Consider the following 16,781-nt stretch of genomic DNA (forward strand, 5'->3'; position numbering starts at 1 on the left):
ACACTCGTGCTGTTGGGTCCAGCAGTACCTTTTGTGGGTATCTTATTCCAGATGAATACTGGCCCAAGTGCCAGGTTCCATGTACGATGCTCACTGCTATGGTTTTTGTTCACTTGCTTAATTCTTTACAGTTTTATGAGAGAATTCAACCTTAATTTTATAGGCAGACCTCAGAGATACTGCAGGCTCCGTTCCGGACACCACGATAAAGCAAGTATTGCAATAAAAGGAGACACAAAAATATTTTGGCTTCCCCAGGCATGTGAACATTACATTCACACTACACCAAAGTTTACTAACTGTGTAATAGTAATATGTCTAAAAAAACAAGGTTCAGTTCAGTTCAGTTGCTCATGTCCGACGCTTTGCAACCCCATGGACTGCGGCATGCCAAGCTTCCCTGTCCATCACCAACTCCCGGAGCTTGCTCAAACTCATATCCATTGAGTCGGGTGATGCCATTCACTCATCCTCTGTCGTTCCCTTCTCCTCCTGCCTTCAGTCTTTCCCAGCATCGGGGCCTTTTCCAATGAGTCAGCTCTTTGCATCAGGTGGCCAAAGTATTGGAGTTTCAGCTTCAGCATCAGTCCTTCCAATGAATATTCAGGACTGATTTCCTTTAGGATTGACTGGTTTGATCTCCTTGCATTCCAAGGGACTCTCAAGAGTCTTCTCCAACACCACAGTTCAGAAGCCTCAGTTCTTCAGCGCTCAGCTTTCTTTATAGTCCAAGTCTCACATCCATACATGACTACTGGAAAAACCATAGATGGTTTGGACTAGATGGACCTTTGTCTGTAAAAGAATGTGTCTGATCTTTAATATGCTGTCTAGGTTGATCATAGCGTTTCTTCCAAGGAGCAAGCGTCTTTTAATTTCATGGCTGCAGTCACCATCTGCAGCGATTTTGGAGCCCAAGAGAATAAAGTCTCTTGCTGTTTTTAAGCAAGAGACTTTGTTTCCTCATCTATTTGCCATGAAGTGATGGGACCAGATGCCATGATCTTTGTTTTCTGAATGTTGAGCTTTAAACCAGCTTTTTCACTCTCCTCTTTCACTTTCATCAAGAGGCTATTTAGTTCCTCTTCGCTTTTTGCCATACGGGTGGTGTCATCCGCATATCTGAGGTTATTGATATTTTTCCTGGCAATCTTGATTCCAGCTTGTGCTTCAGCCAGCCTGGCATTTCTCATGATGTACTCTGAATAAAAGTTAAATAAGCAGAGTGACAGTGTACAGCCTTGACCAAGTACTCCTTTCCAGATTTGGAACCAGTCTGTTGTTCCAAGTCTGGTTTGAACTATTGCTTCTTGACCCGCATACAGATTTCTCAGGAGGCAGATAAGGTGGTCTAATATCCCCATCTCTTTAAAAAAAAAGCAAGGTACATACCTTAATTAAAAACTATTTTATTGTGGGGCTTCCCTGGTGGTCTAGTGGTTGAGACCCCATGCTCCCGAGGTAGGGAGGCTGGGGTTCGATCCCTGGTGGGGGAACTAGATCCCACATGCCGCAACTAAGAGTTTTCTTGGCGCAGCTGAAGATCCCTTGTGCTGCAATTAAGACCTGATACCATCTAAGAAATAAATCAATTTATTAAAAAAAATACTTCTTTGCTAAAAATGCCAAGTATTATCTTGGCTTCAGTGAGTTGTAGTGGGAACATAACTGATGGCGGAAATCACAACAAATATAAATGAGAAAGTTGGAAATATTGTGAGAATTACCAGAATGTGATATAGAGACACAAAGGGAGGAAATGCCGTTGGGAAATGGCGCCAGTAGACCTGCTCGACGTTGGGTAGCCACCAGCCGTCCGTCTGAGAGACACGCAGTGTCTGTGAAGCACTGGGAAGCGCAGTGCGCTAAAGTGAGGTCTGCCTTGGAAGACAATGCGGGCTAACTACCAAATATACAATCACTGCTGCGGGGTTTTTCTCTGTATTTTTTTAAATTATGAAAATATGATACTGCTGTGTTTTTAATAATAAAGAACTGGAAATGTCCTAGGTGACCGTCCGAGGGGAGCACAAACTAATCATGGGGCCTTTTCCCAGCTGGGAGGCTTGCATCCTCCCCCACGCCCGGGGCCCTGCTGGCTCTCAGAGGGGACCATGTGTAGGCCTGCAGCCTAGGGCACACCTCCCTCACACCCCCCACACCCCCCACCACTGTGGGACACTCTTGATAGCATCTCTGGGTCCATGGGGGATCCCTGGAGACAGCCATGCCTGAGGACTCCGGCTCTCTCATTAAGTGAGCCAGCTGGATTTTTATTTTTTAATTTACTATTTAATTACTAAATATTTTATCTAATATTTATATTAAAATATAGACCTCTTATTTAGTATTTTATTTAATATTTAAATCATCTAGTTTTAGGATTAGGCCAATTGGAGACAAGGCTTTGTCACTTGAAAAAGCCCTGACTCAGAGTATTTGCTCAGGACAGTCCCTGTCATCTCAGCGCAATTGTAATAGTGTCTCCCTTGTATTAAAAAGCAGAGCCATCACTTTGCTGACAAAAGGTCCATATAGTCAAAGCTATGGTTTTTCCAGTAGTCATGTATGGATGTGAAAGTTGGACCATAAAGAAGGCTGAGCATGGAAGAATTGATGCTTTTAAACTGTGGTGTTGGAGAAGACTTTTTTTTTTCTTTCACTTATTTCTATTAGTTGGAGGCTAATTACAATATGGTAGTGGTTTTTGCCATACATTGACATGAATCAGCCATGGATTTACATGTGTTCCCCATCCTGATCCCCCCTCCCACTTCCCTCTCCATCCCATCCCTCTGGTTGAAGAAGACTCTTGAGAGTCCCTTGGACTGCAAGGAGATCCAATCAGTCCATCCTAAAGGAAATCAACCCTGAATATTCATTGGAAGGACTGATGCTGAAGCTGAAGCTCTAATACATTGGTCACCTGATGTGAAGAGCCAGCTCATTGGAAAAGACCCTGATGCTGGGAAAGGTTGAGGGCAGGAGAAGAAGGAGATGACAGAGGATGAGATGGTTGGATGGCATCACGGACTCAATGGATATCAGTTTGAGTAAGCTCCGGGAGATGGTGAAGGACAGGGCAGTCATGTGCTGCAGTCCATGGGGTCCTAAAGAATCGGACACAACTGAACAACAACACTCTCAACAGGTCCTTGTTTAACTTTTTTTTCCTTCGCAGCTTGCAGGATCTAGTTCCCTGATCAGGGATTCAACCTGTGCCCTCTACAGTGGAAGGGCAGAGTCCTAACCACTGGACCGCCAGGGAGATTCCTGCCTGGCTCCAGTTCAGGACGGAAATCTACAGCTGCCCCGTGACTCATGCTCATCCCAGGTGTTAATATCAAGCAGCCACAGCCTCTGGTAAAGAGCCCGAGTCTCCCCATCTGTCGGTGGGGATCAGAGAGCTGTCCTTGAGAAGTTACAGCATTCTGGCAGGACTCTGCTGTGCTGGGCACGGAGCTGCCCTCAATAACTGAGTTCCTAGGACTAATTTTCAACATTTCAGCATAAAAATGTTAAAAGAAAAAGCATATATATATATGTTTTGGTTTTTGGTCACACTCTGTGGCAAGTGGGATCTTCCTTCTCTGACCAGAGATCAAAGGCCCCTGGTGCTGGGAACACAGAGGCTTAACCCCTGGACCCCCAGGAAAGTCCCTCATGATGTTTGCAAAATACTGGAAGCCACACAATGATGTGTGGGTTGTGGGGCCTCCTGGAGAGAAGGTCAGGGAGGAGGAGGAAGGAACTCTTCATTCCCTGCACCTTCTCTGTGGTTTGAGTCATTCACATATTCAAATATTATTTGTGTAATTAAGGCAAGTTTTTAAAGAGGCAGGTCCTGTGGGCGAAAAGCTGTCTCATGGATCTGCGCGGTGAGGAAGGCTGCACCGTCAGCCCACTTTCCAGGTAGGGAATCGAGCTCAGAGAAGAGACAGGGCTCTGCCCACGGAGTTGGAGCAGAGAGGCCTCATCCCGGTCTGGGAAGGGAAGGCTCTGCTTTCGTGAATTCCCAAGCCTTGGTGAAAGCTGACACAAGTTCTGCTAGAAATCTCTGCCTCTCACAGGATGGCGGGGGCCTTGGATGCAGGTGGGGCTGGTGGGGAGCCCCTTCATCCCTGGCCAGGGGACTTGGATGGTCAGCCAGCCCTTCTGAGCAGCTTAACTGGGTAATTCAACTGACAAGCCCCTGGAGCCTACTCTGAGGACCAGAGGTGAGTGGGCAGGAGAGGCTTCCTGGAGGAGGAGGCCACCTGAGATGCAGAGGAGTCAGCAGCACCCATCACATCACGCCCAGGACTCTGTGCAAACACCCTGCACCCCTCCTCGCCACTCCGTTCCCCCTCCCAGGGCCAGGTTGCCCCGGCCCCTCCAGGCTGCAGCTTCAGCCTCAGCCTCCTTCCGTCTGAGGGGACCCTGTCAAAACAAGTCAACTCAGCCCTTCTGCTGGGAGCCCTCCCTGCTCAAAGGTGCCTCCCACCTGCCTGGAAAACCCCTGCTCTGCCTCAAGGCCAGTTGTTCAGTTGCTCAGTCGTGTCTGACTCTTTGTGACCCCGTGGACTGCAACACGCCAGGCTTCCCTGTCCTTCACTATCTCCAGGAGTTTGCTCAGACTCATGTCCACTGAGTCAGTGATGCCACCCAACATCTCAGTCCTCAAGGCCGAACCCCTTCACATTCCAGGAGAACCTTGGCCTTCAGGCCCCAGAAGTCCGAAGGGACTCGCTTCAGGTGAGTCCTGGCTAAAGGAGTGGGCCCCGCCCGTCGGGCCACATCACCTACAGCTCCCGAAGTCTTAGGGGTTTCTCCTCTGTCGGCTCATAGGGTGGGGCCTGCCTGTCCTGGGGGAGGGTAGTAGGTGCCCCATAAATGTGGGTGACTAAGTGCAGAAGGAGTTGATCAGGGTGGGGCTGGGGCGGGCTAGGAAGTGCGGGAGCAGGCTGGGTGGGAGCCCGGCAAGGCCTGGTCACCCAGTGGAGAGCGGGCCGGCCCCTGGAGGGGCTAATTCACCCCTGCTGCACCAGGGTCCCGGGCACCAGGGAGCCCTGGGTGCGAGGGGACCCAGCCCAGGCTGGCAGGAGCCCACAGAACTCGGACCTGGCTCCTCCTGGGGGAGGCCAGCTGGCAGAGCAGGACGCAGGGGGTGGGCTTGCCGTGTCCGAGAGCCTCCCAACACAGAGGGGCTGGACTCGCGCCTGGCTATGCCTTTAAGCCCATGCTGCCCCCTGAGGCCAAGTGAACATCCAGAGGGGCTCCCGCCAGGCCTCAGCTGCTCTGGGTGGGGGGAGCCCCCCACTTCGTGGCACCTCCGGCTTTGTTTTCCACGTCCCCTTGGGTAAATAGTTGTGGTCGGCAGTGAAGTGAGTCAGCAGGGGAAACAGGCCTGGCCCTGGCCATTCAGCTCAGCCAGCCGCGCACAGGAGCCTCCGCCTTCCCAAGACCCCAGGCGGTCGGGGTCTGGATGCCCGCGTCCTCACTATCACTTTCTCGGGGGACACCAAGGGAGGCGGCGCCAATGGAGGTGGGGCGGCGTGAGCGTCAACTAGGTTTACAGGACTCGTCAGGTCTGGCGCTTGGGGAGGGGGTCCCCTTATCGGATCCCGCTGTGCAGCCACAGGGAGGCGGCGGAGGGCGGGGAGTGGTGGGGTTGGGGGGTGGGGGGGGTGTCAAGCCCTGACTCAGTTTCCCCGTCCGCTCAGTCCCGGACGCGGCGTCCGGTCCCACCGCCCGGCGCGGGCCGACACCGCCACCTGGCGGCCTCGCGCGTCAGCGCAGCCCGCCGGCCGTCTCCGGGCCCCGCGAAGGAGCCAGGCGCCTCCGTCACCAGAGGACGGGGGTCGTCTGAGCGCCCTTGCCCCGCGTCGGGGTCCACGAACGGCGCCCCCCCCCATCCCGCCCTCACTCGCCCTGCGGCCGCTACCGACCCCTTCCCATTCTGGGTCCGCCTCTGCCGTGACAAGCGTGCCCATCTTATGCCTGTGGCCGCTCGGCCGCCCGCCCCCTCGGGGCCCGAGGAACCCCGCTTTCCTTCCGCGAGCGCAGTAACCCAGGGTAAGCGGCAGCCCCCCACCCCCTTTCCTAGTGCGCGAGGCCACTGCCCCGAGAGGCCACTGCGAAATCCGGGGGCGTGGCGGGGGGCGAAGTGGGGCCCCTCCCTGCGTTACCCCATCCAGGCACCTCCCCTGCTGGGGTGCCCCCCTCCAGGGAGGCCTCGGACCCCAGCAGGGCGCAGGGTGGGGAGGGCAGCAAGGCCTCTGGCCCGACAGAGGCCCCGGTGCCCCGCCCCGCCCCAGCCCTCCGCAAAGGCCTCCTCTCCCCCAGGGAACAGAACTTCCCGCCAGCTGTTGCCTCTCCCGGAATGCAGTCCACCCAGCTGAGCCTGCCTGGGCAAGCGGTCTAACTGCCCTCTCCAGGGCAGAGTTCATCCTACCTCGGGCCCATTTTACAGGATGCTGGCACTGAGATCAGAATGTCTGGAGAAGCGGGCCCCGAGGTGCCTGCCTGGGAGGTGGCCTGGTGGGAAACAACGGTTGGTCGTGGCCCCCTGCTGTGCCACCCACCCCCATGGCACCGCGTCCCAAGCCTGTCTTCTGCTCCTACTCCAGGGGACAATGGACAGCACGTGCCTGGCAGAGCCCTCTGAGGGTCTCCTGCGGTCTGGAGAGGAGGCTCAGGGATCCCCCCGGGGACCGCTTCTCACTCTGCCACCCCTTCTCCAGTGGGGAGCTGAGGCCCTGCAGAGGCAGGGAGGGCCTTGTCAGTTGGCACAAGAGCCTGAGCTTTTCCGATGACCCCTGTGGAAGGAGCATGGAACTGGGCTGTGAGGAGACAGGTCAGTAAGGCCTGGGAGGGACTTCTCTCCAAGGACCGGGAGGACTGGGCAAGCTGACCAACTCCAAGAGCAGTGAACAGGAAGAGGGCAGGAGTGTTGGACGGGTGAGTGAGCTGCAGTTAGTTTGCCAATAAGCCCTGAGAGACCAAAGAGTCTTCCACAGGTGTATCGGTCATCTACTGCTGTGTAACAAACAGCCCCACATCGGTGGCTTGAAACAGTGATTGCTTATTTCTCACCATCCTCCGGGTTGACTGGACAGCTCTTCATATTTAGCTGGCTGAGATCATTTATGCAGCTGCAATTAGCTGGGGGCTCCAAGGGGGTGAAACGTCCAACATGGCTTTACCCACACAGCTGCAGTTGATGCTAACTGTCAACTTGGCAGTCAAATAAATACATATTTTTTAAATAATAAAGTATACAGAAGGGTATTGCATAGGTTATATGCAAATACTGTGTCACTTATTATTTATTTTTTGCTGCAGCACATGGCCTGTGGAATCTTAGTTTCCTGACCAGAGACTGAACCTGGGCTCAGGCAGTGAAAGCCCCGAGTTCTAGCCCACTGGACCGCCAGGAACCCCCTATGCCACCATGTACCAGGGACTTGAGCACCCTCGGATATTGGCATTTGCAGAGGTCCTGGCACCAGCCCCTGTGCTTTGCCCTCCTCTACTTGGCCTCTACACAGGGCTAACTTGGGCTTCTTCACAGCATGGCAGCTGTGTTCCGCTGAGACAAGGTTCAGTATGCAAGTGCTCATCAAACCTCTACTTCCATCACACTTGCTAGTATTTCATTGGCCAGGATAAGTGACATGACCAAGCCCAGAGTCAGTATGGAACGCGACTTCCCCAGGACATGAATACCAGGAAGCATGAGCCATTGTGGGCCACCAACTTTACAGTTTACTGGAGTGGGAAAGGAAGGCAGACAGACAAGAGACAGGAGAGCTTCGGGGGTCAGAATAACCAAGGAGGCCTCCTGAAGCAGGAAGGGCTTGGCTAAAGAGGGCTGGGAGCTCTGTTCTCCACCCTCAACCGCATCCCACTCCCACCCTGCTCCATCCTGGGGCCCGTGGAGGCTGGAGGATAACCATCCAGTGAGTGAAGATACAAACTGGGAAAACATCTGGAGATGCCTGCTCTGTGGACAATGAAAATAGAATGATGTAATAGGGTGACTGGATGTGGGGTTGGGGCACCTGCTTTAGATAAGGTGGTCAGGGAAGGCTTCTCAGAAGAGGTGACATTTAGGCTGAGTTCAGACCAACAAAAGGAGCCAGGCCTGAGGAGTACAGGGGAAATGAATCACAGGCTAAAGCACCGGCCCTGAGATGGGAATGAGCTTGCCGCTTTTGAGGATTAGCAGACCGATCAGGGTGGCAAGAGAGGGGTGGGCAAGGGGGCAGAGTGGGTACCGTCTGGTCGTGTTGAGTCTTCTGTGTGCTATGCCACGCTCAGTCACTCAGTCGTATCCAACTCTTTGCGACCCCCTGGACTGTAGCCCGCCAGGTTCCTCTGTCCATGGGTTTCTCCAGGCAAGAATCCTGGAGTTGGTTCCATTTCCTTCTCCAGGGAATCTTTCCGACCCAGGGATCTCACCCACGTCTCCTCCCTCTCTTGCACTGGCAAGCAGATTCTTTACCACGATTCGCCTGGGAAGCCCCTGTTGAGTCTTGAAGGCCTGGACACTGAGGTTGCGTTTTCTCCAAGGGCAGCACAGTGTCTCCCAAGGAACAATACGACCCAACCCAAGTCAGGGCTCAGCGTCTCCACGGTAGGTGCTCAGTGCTACTACGGAGCAGCTACTGTCTGCCAGGCACTGTTCCAGGCACTTGGGACTCACTGGTGATCAAAACAGAGAACCACCCCTGCCCTTGTGGAGTGTGGTTTGATTTCGGATTTAAAAAAAAAATCACTGCTGGAACTTCCCTAGCAGTTCAGGCATTACAATCCACTCATCCCATGCAGAGGGGTTTGATACCTGGTCAGGGAACTAAGATTCCACAGGCCATGAAGTGCAGCCAAAAGATTAAAAAAAAAAAAAAAAAAAAATTAAAGTCATCACTGAAATGGAACAAAAGGAGGTGGTTGAGTGCGAGGAGAAAAAAACTGAGGAGATGAAACTGTCAGATCTAGGAAGTGGGGGTGAAGGGTAAGAAGATAAATTCAAGGATGAGCTTGGGAGATCATCTTCCTGATCTTGGGTTAGACAAAGATGTCTCAGCTTTTTTTCCTATAAGACAAATAAAAAGATTTTGATAAATTGGTGGCTGTTGTTCGTTGTTGTTGTTCAGTCACTCAGTCGTGTCCGACTCTTTGCGACCCCGTAGACTGCAGCCCACCACGCTTCCCTGTCCTTCACCGTCTCCCGGAGTTTGCTAAAATTCATGGCCATTGAGTCAGTGATGCCATCCAGCCATCTCACCCTCTGTCGTCCCCTTCTCCTCCTGCCTTCAATCTTTCCCAGCATCAGGGTCTTTTCCACTGAGTTGGCTTTTCACATCAGGTGGCCTAAGTATTGGAGCTTCAGTTTCAGCATCAGTCCTTCTAGTGAATATTCAGGATTGATTTCTTTTATGATTGCCGTCCAAGGGACTCTCAAGAATCTTCTTCAGCACTACAGTTTGAAAGCATCAATTCTTCAGTGCTCAGCCTTCTTTATGGTCCAGCTCTGACTACTGGAAAAACCAACTTTGACTAGACTGTCGGGAAAGTGATGTCTCTGCTTTTTAATACGCTGTCTAGGTTTGTCATAACTTTTCTTCCAAGGAGCAAATGTCTTTTAATTTCATGGCAGCAGTCGCTGTCCACAATGATTGTGGAGCCCGAGAAAACGAAATCTGTCCTGTTTCCATTTCCCCCTGTCTATTTGCCATGAAGTGATGGGACCAGATGCCATTTGATCTTAGTCTTTTGAATGTTGAGCTTTAAGCCAACTTTTTCACTCTCCTCTTTCACCCTTCCCTGGAGAAGGACATGGCAACCTATTCCAGTATTCTTGCCTAGAGAATCCCATGGACAGAGGAGTATGGTGGGCTATGGTCCAAGGGATTGCAAAGAGTCAGACACGACTAAGCCACTATCACTCATCACTCTGTCACCTTCATCAAGAGCCTCTTTAGTTCCTCTTCCCTTTCTACCATTAGAGTGGTACCATCTGCATATCTGAGGTTGTTGATATTCCTCCTGACAATCTTGATTCTTGAAATCACGAAAATGAAAAAGATGCACCATATCAACTCTTGACAAGGAAGTGGAGTAGCTGGAACTCTCATCTGTTGGGAGTGGGGTGCAGCCACTTTGGAAACCTTTGGCAGTTTCTGGATGACCCAGCAATTTCACTCCCAGGTATATATCCAAGAGAAATGAAAATATATGTTCCCACAAAGACTTGTACATTCACCACGGCATTGTTCATCACAGTCCAAAGATGGGAGGATATGTCCACATGCCATTAACTGGCAAGTAGATTAATAAATTGTGGTCTGTCCACATAACAGGAAATTATTCACCAATAAAAAGGAACAAACTCTGGGCTTTCCTGGTGGCTCAGTGGTGAAGAATCCACCTGCCAATGCAGGAGACAGGACTTCAATCTGTGATCCAGGAAGATGCCACCTGCTGCAGAGTAACTAATCCGGTGCACCTCAGTTATTACGCCCGCACTCTGGAGCCCAGGAGTCGCAACTACTGAGCCCACACGCAGCGTCTACTGAACCCCACACACCTAGAGCCGGGCCTCCTAGAGCTCGGCGCTAAAAAAAGCCACCGCAAGGAGAAGGCCGCTCTCCGCAAGTAGAGAAAAAGGGCCTTCCAGCAGTGAAGACCCAGCACAGCCAAAGATAAATATTTATTTAATTTTAAAAAAATTTTAAAGGAACAAAGTCTGATACATGCCACAACATGGAGGAACCTCAAAAATACGATGCTAAGTAAAAGAAATCAGGCACTCTAATGGTCAACAAGAGTTGCACACTTAAAGTTGATTAGGAGGATAGATCTTATCACAATAAAAAACAACTTAAACAAAAGAAAATCTTAGAAGGAATCCCTAAACAACTTGGGGCTTCCCTGGTGGCTTAGATGATAAAGAATTCACCTGCAATGTGGGAGACCTGAGTTTGATCCCTGGAATGAGAAGATCCCCAATCCAGCATTCCTGCCTGGAGAATCCCCATGGATGGAGGAGCCTGGCGGGTTACAGTCCATGAGGTTGAAAAGAGTCAGACACAACTGAGTGACTAAGCACATCACACACACACACACAAAGAAACCACACACAAAAGAGTACATATTGCATGGTTCCATTTTAGCAGTGCACAGAAAAAGCAAGTATATAGGTAGCAGGTCAATGCTTGCTGAGGGCTGGGGTGGGAGCAGGGATTAACAGCAAAGAGGTGCTAGGAACATGGGTGGGGAGGGGGCTGGAATGACCTAGAACTGGACTGTAGTGGTGGCTGCACCATTCTATAAACATGCTGAAGATCACTGGGTCGTGCCCTTCCAACTCGGGAAGCTTCATGGCACAGAATCGATACATCAACAAAGCTCTGAGAAGGAGAAAGAAACCAGGGCTAGGCGTCCAGAGCAGGTGGGGCTCGGCTGAGGGCGCACCTGACGGAGGCGGCCCCAGCCTTCCGGGTTTCAGATCCCAGACCCGCGGGGGCCTGTGCAGGGTCATTGCGCCCTGGGTGCCACCCTTGCCCCTTAGGCCAGGAACCCCAGTAGGGTAGGAGCCCAGATGATGAGGGATCCCTTCTAAGCTGTTGACAGAAAACCCGCTGCGAGCGAATGAGGCCTGCTGTGAATGATCAAGGCTCCAAACCGGCAGATGTCACCCCCCAAGTCTGAATCCTCCTAACCTGGGGAAATCAGTTTCCTCCCAGTAATGAGTTCCAGCCCCAGGAGAGGCCCTGCCCAGCTGCACAGGTGAAGCGGCAATTAGGGAGGCTTCTCTGTTGGGGTGGGGGCCTGCTTCTCAGTTAGGAGTAGGGGGGCAGAGGAGAGGGGAGTGAGGGGAGAAGGGGGGAGTGGGGGGAGGAGGGGGGAGTGGGATTCTGTGCCAGCAGCCCCCGTCTGAGCCCACTGGCCCCCACACCTAAGGGGCTGCTGATGGGCGAGGTGGTTTTCCATCTGCCACTGTGAGGTCAGCAAGGGTGGCGTCCGTGGCTGCCTGCCAGGCCCCCCAGGTTGGCAACGTGCACGCCAGCCTCTCACCCCAGAGCCCTGCGCTCATCTGTTCCCTCTGAGTCACAGAGCAGCGTGGGAGGGAGACGGGCAGGGCGAGGAGCCTTGTGCCCACTTGACAGAAGGCAGCACTGACGCCGGGAGAGGCCGGGGGCCGCGCGGAGAGGGGGCGCGGCGCTGAGGGTCCCGCTGGAGGACTGTGGCCCCAGCCCCTCGTGGTCTTCTGGGTTGGATCTTGATTCCAGCTGCCTAGCCACTGCCAGGCAGTAGCTTGGGTATCTTGGGGTGGGGGGGAGCGCGGCTTCTCTCACGTGTCCCCCAGGATGAGGAGGGCTCCGGGAGGGATGCAGCTGCACCCAGAGTCCCTGGAGCCTGGGGTGTCCCGGGAGATGTCAGAGCCACCATCCGGGAGTAGGGCTGTTTATACCGCCAGGCGGAGTCACTGCAACCTTCCATCAGTCAGTCTGTCTGACACCTGGCGACCTGGGATGGGGGAGGCGGGGGTGCAGGCAGGTGCTTCTGAGAACAGATGCTGGGTGGGCTCAGGGGCTTTGGGACATGTCAGCAAAGGCTGAGCAGGGGGGCTCCCGCCCCCTTCCTTTCAACTGGGAAGAAGGCACTGTGTTCTTTCACGGGTCTGAGTGAGATTTCCTCACTCAGGGCTTAAGCTACTTCAAAAATATTTGGGGCCCCTGCACTCCCATGAGGTGTCAAGTCACAACCCCAGGGCCTGCTCTGCACCCAGACCCGGGGGTTCCTTGTGAAGTCCCCTTAAAGAAGACACCCTGGGAGGGGAAGTCAGACAGACCCAGCTGGAAACCCAAAATGCCAGTGTGTGCTGTTTAGTCGCTCAGTCCTGTCCGACTCTTTGTGACCCCATGGACTGCAGCCCACCAGCCTCCCCTGTCTATGCGAGTCTCCAGGCAAGAATACTGGAGTGGGTTGCCATGCCCTCCTCCAGGGGATCTTCCGACCCAGGGACTAGTGAGCGGGTTCTTTGCCCACTGAGCCAGGGGCTTTCCTGAGATGGAAGTTAAGTTTTCTCTCATACTGCAGATGGTTAGAGGTGGGCAGGGCAGCGTCAGGAGCCTGGGCTCCTTCCATACATGGCTCTACCATGCACAGTTTTTATGTGAAAAATCAGCTATGGTCCAAGATGGCTGCTGAAGCTCCTGCCATTACATCTGCATTACAGGCAGCAGGAAGCAGAACGGGGAACTGAATGTGCCTTGTCCTTTAAAAACCCTTTCTGAAATGAAAGACTATTTACATCTAGGCCAAAACTATATGGCCACACCATACCTAGATGTAAGAGGGGCTGGGAATTAGTTCCAGGCAGCAAATGCACAGACATACCTTCAGCGGTTTTATATCCTTGGACACTGGAGGTGGTGGGCTGGGGACAGGAACCTGAGGGGCAGTGAGAAGTCTCTGCCCCAAGCTCTGACAAGCTGTGTGTCCTTGGGCAAGCCCCTTCACCTCTCTGAGCTCCTGCCTGACTTTGTGAACCAGGCTTGTAGGAAGACTGTCTCCAAGGCCCTTCTCTGCTCTGACATCTCATGATGCCCAGGGAGGCTGAGACCCCAGGTACAACAGCTCCTTTTAAAAAGCGCCTGTTCCAAGACATACAGATCTGCAACAGCTTAAAACTTGACTATTGATTTTCAAACTGCAAACTGATTAACACAGCCTGGGAGACCTTTTGGGGAGGCGGGCATGGAAGGTTCCCAAGGTCTTCCTGAGACAGGAGGGATCTGAGGGGGCGGAAGTCGGCTGGGCCATCCTCTCTTAGGGTGGCAGGGGAAGAGAGGACCAAAGCTGGGATGGGTGCCTTTGGGGAGGGGCTCTGGGGCTGGTGAAGAGGGACAGCAGGGAGGGGGGGTCACCCCCAGGAGCTGGGATGGCTCTCTGGGGGTGGGGGGGGCAGGGAGCAAAGAAATCTTGAGTTGTTTTCCTCCCAAGATTTTCTGTTTCTTTTTTCTTTAATATCTATTTTATTTACATATGTATTTGGCAGCGCTGGGGATCTTTTCTTAGCTGTGGGTGTGAGATCTAGTTCCCTGGCCAGGGATTGAGCCCAGCCCCCTGCTCAGTGTTCTTAGCCACTAGATCACCAGGGGAGTCCCCCTAGAGCTCCCTTTTCTCCTAATGGCATCCCTTGTACAACCGTGATAACAAATATTAAAGAGTTCTAGAGACTTCCCTGGTGGTCCAGTGGTTAGGACGGACTTGACACTCTCACTGCCCAGGACCTGGGTTCAACCCCTTGTCAGGGAAGGAAGATCCTGTAAGCCACGCAGTGCAGCCAAAAAACAAATAAAAGAGCTCTTCAAAAAACTGAGGAGTCATCTGACCTGCTGGAATCAGGGAGCTGGGGCTTTGGGACACCCCACTTGCTGTGCTCAGGCCCCTGTGGGGCTGGCAGGAAGGGGTAGGCCCTGGGGAACTGCAGGGGGTCTGCTGTGAGGCAGGCCAGGGGGTGGCTTGTGACTCATGTGTGATCAAAGGGTGATTCCTGGCAGCCAGGCCCTGGGACCAGCCCTTCCCCCTCCCTTCCTGTCCCTTGACCCCCACCTCTGTGGGGTGGCCCCGGCGGTCAGGAAGCCGGGAAGCCTGGCCCCGTGACGCAGCAGATTCCCTAGTCCTCCTCCAGGCCTGAGCAAGGCCCAGGGGTGCCTAGACTTTCTATGGGATGGGGTGAGGGGTTAGGAGGGGAAGAAGCACATTCTCCCTGTCTCAAGGTGGGGGCTGAAGCTGTTTGATACAAAAGACACGTGACCCTGGTGAGTAACAGCAGGGTTTCAAGTTCCCAGCCCTCCACGTGCCAGCTGGGTAACCCCAGGCCAGTTCCACAGCCTGTCTGTGCCTTACTTTTCTCATCTGCAAAATCGGGAGCCAAGTGAGACCCTCACAGCAGCTCTCGGGGCGGCCCACGTGCGTGCCTTGTGTTCGAGCCCGTCTCCAGTCGGGTCCGACTCTGCAACCCTGAGGGCTGTGGCCCACCAGTCTCCTCTGTCCGTGAGATTCTCCAGCCAAGAATGCTACAGTGGGTTGCCATGCCTCCCTCCAGGGGATCTTCCTGACCCAGAGATCGAACCCGGGTCTCCCACATTAGTGAAAGCTAATAGGATGGCTGAGGGTAGTCAGTGATGATGACGGGAGACGCAAGGCCCCCGAGCTGCCCTGACAAAAGCCAAGGGCCCTGGCCACACCACAGCCTCACGGACGAGCCCGGAGCACACGGGCCCACCCGCTTCTCCTGCCGAGGTGGAGACAGGAGACCATGTGGAGATGAGACTCGTTTGAAAGGCAGACAGACGCCACTCTGCTGCCGCCCGTATCCCCACCTGGACTCTGAGGACAGCAGGACTGGCAGAGGGCTTCTGGGGTCCCCTGACTCCTCAGACCTCAACTGCGATGGAGAGGTGAACTCCAAGGGGGGCCAGAGGAAACAGGGGGCTCCTCCACCACCAGCAGGTGGTGGTTGGGGCAAGAATGTCATGGGTGCTCAACACAGTCCTCTCCATGGACCCACAAGGCCTGCGACCAGCTGCCCCGACCTGCGCCCAGCCAAGCCCCCTGACCAACGCCCTGGGGGCCCGGGGAGCAGGCTCTGTGCTCTCAGCGGCCCCAGGCCAGGGGCAAACCCTCTTTCTTGAAATCTGGACCCCTCTCTCCATGGGTCCCTGCTTTGGACAGTTTCCTTCTTCAGGCAGGAAGCTTCCTCCAGCAGTTCCCCCCTCCTCCCAGGGCAAGACCTGGAGTCCATTCCTGCCCCTGACAGCCTGACTGACCTGCATCTCGTCAGGGGCCCCAGAGGCCCCGTGCGTGCAAGCTTAGTCCTGTCCAGGCCTCTCTGGCCCCATGGACTGTAGTGCTCCAGGCCCCTCTGTCCATGGGATGTTCCAGGCAGGAACACTGGAGTGGGTTGCCATTTCCTTCTCCTGGGGATTTTTCCCACCCAGGGATCGAACCCGCGTCTCCTGTGTCTTCTGCATTGCAGGCGGAGTCTTACCACTGTACCACCTGGGAAGCCCTGAAGGCTCACTGACCAGCCTTTAAATCAGCTCTGTCACTTCCAGGCAGTGGGCTTCAAGCAAGTCACTTAACCTCTTGGTGCCCACTTCATTAGTAAACTGGGGATAACGTGGGATTCTCATGAGACTACGAATAGCATCTGTTGATTTGCGTGTGTTTCTGTCCCTCAGACTCTCCTACTGTCCGCAGTAGGTTTGCTCGGCAGTTCTTGGTGCTGTGTCCTTGGCTCCCAGAGCAGGAGGTGTAGGCCCCTGCCCTTGGGGGTGTCCACTTCAGTGGGGATAGGTGATCAGGCTGATGATCACCTATTCATAGCTCTGGCTGATGAATTAATTCCAACTGAGGAGGAGCCAGTCTGAGGACTGACAGATGGGGAGGAAGGCAGGCCTTGCTGGCAGGGGCCCTGGCAAGGGCAGAGGCCTGAGGTGTGAATCTCAGAGCTGCAGCGTGCAGGCCAGTGGGGGAGCCAGGGGCAGCCTGGGCAGGCAAGAAGGTGCACCTGTGGGGCTGAGCTGCGGGGAGGGGCTGGCCTAGACAGTGGGGGGCTTGAGGGGACCTCCCGGCCCCTGCACTGTCCAGCCCCACTCCCTGGTGTTCCTATGGAGAAACAGGCCATGTGCAGAATCTGCAGTGAGTCCAGTCCTGGTGGAGGACTGAGGGTAGGAGGGTTGGGCCCCAAATCTCAGCCCTAAAGTAGACCTGGATCTTGTAGA

Source organism: Dama dama, chromosome 13, assembly GCF_033118175.1.
Source record: "Dama dama isolate Ldn47 chromosome 13, ASM3311817v1, whole genome shotgun sequence".
NCBI classification, from domain to species: domain Eukaryota; kingdom Metazoa; phylum Chordata; class Mammalia; order Artiodactyla; family Cervidae; genus Dama; species Dama dama.